Source organism: Asterias amurensis, chromosome 19 (assembly GCF_032118995.1).
Source record: "Asterias amurensis chromosome 19, ASM3211899v1".
In the NCBI taxonomy this organism is placed as follows: Eukaryota; Metazoa; Echinodermata; class Asteroidea; order Forcipulatida; family Asteriidae; genus Asterias; species Asterias amurensis.
The window spans coordinates 6874761-6876153 of NC_092666.1; the positions used below are offsets into that span (position 1 = coordinate 6874761).

General features: G+C 39.1%; 1 long non-coding RNA gene across 1 annotated transcript; it reads right to left on the reverse strand.

The window, feature by feature from the left end:
* Window positions 1–447: 447 nt before the first annotated feature.
* On the reverse strand, window positions 448–1393 carry LOC139951602 (uncharacterized). The gene is made up of 3 exons (XR_011787806.1): window positions 1270–1393; window positions 769–900; window positions 448–504 (listed from the first exon to the last, which is right to left on the reverse strand). It is a non-coding gene; the product is annotated as an uncharacterized lncRNA (long non-coding RNA).

Genomic DNA, 1393 nt, shown 5'->3' on the forward strand with positions numbered 1-1393 from the left:
GCAATTTTTGTATGTGAATACATGAACTTGTATAGTACCTTGATACAAGTTTATTATGTATTCTGTCTACATACTTGTAATGAAGTACCTCATTTCAAGTATGTTGACAATATTTCTAAAAGCACATAATACTTCCAAGAATGAATTAAACAGGCCAACGAAATGTGAAATCTTCACAAATCTTTTTTTTTTATTGTAAGTGACATAATATCTAGCCTATGTGGCTCCATACTGCAGAAGGAAGGCTTCTTCATCACCATTCCACCTTGATCTTTCTTGTGCTTGTTGCTTGATGTCATCCATCTAACGCCAACTTGGTCTGTCTCTTCGTCTCATTCGTGTACTTGGGTTCCATTCTGTTGACAATGTGTTCATCTGTTGTCATGACGCCTTAGATGAGGTGGTGATGATGATGTTGTATGCTATGCTGACTTTAAATGGTACTGCATAAGGTGGCTCAGCATCTTGATGTGTCCAACTCAAAGTTGTTCGACTGCGTTAGTCCTGTAATATGATCAAAAACCGAAAAATAAACCAGTTAGATTGCGACTTGGATTTAAAGATCGAAGATTTGTGCATAATAGTAACAATAATGGCTTTTTATAAAGCATGCATATCCCTCACTCAGTGACGCTCCTGGCCCTTTAACAGTATTCGTGCAAGGTAAATGGGACTAACTTTAATTATGAGACCCAAGAAATGTCAATTTTATGCACTTTAATTGACTTCTAAACTTGAAAGTCAAGCTTAACTTAAAAGACATCTTACCTTCATATTCCATTTGGGACCCTGGTATGTAGCTGCCTCAAGCCATGATGTATCTCTCTCTCTCTGTACTGTGCTGTCACATCTTCATGGTCCAGGTTGACGGGATGGCTGGAAAGCAGTCGTCACAATCATCTGAAAGAAAATTACAATGTACTACATAAGTACAAACCATATAAAGACATAGATCATCAGGGGCAAATTTCATAGAGATGCTTATAGGCACAAAAAGGATCCAAGCATAAAATAATAGAGAACTGTTTTATTTCTGCCTAAACAGCTCTATAAAATGGGTCCCAGATGATCATCACAGGACTACTGCTTAAAAAAATGCTTAAACTGACTTTTAAAGCACTTTTAAAGGCATTTATCGAAGAAAAGGAACCTTGTAGGGGATGGAACTTCCAACACCATTTGGGGGTCTAAACCAACATGTTTTCTACGAGGGACCAAGTGTTAAACCGAGAGCCCTTTAATTAACAAGATAATTTTCTAGCCATCTACCAATGTTTGATGTGCTTCAATCACATGGGATGATGGCTCGTAGTCAGGCACCCTCTGGGATGTGGCTCGTAGTCAGGCACCCTCTGGGATGTGGCTCGTAGTCAGGCACCCTCTGGGATGTGGC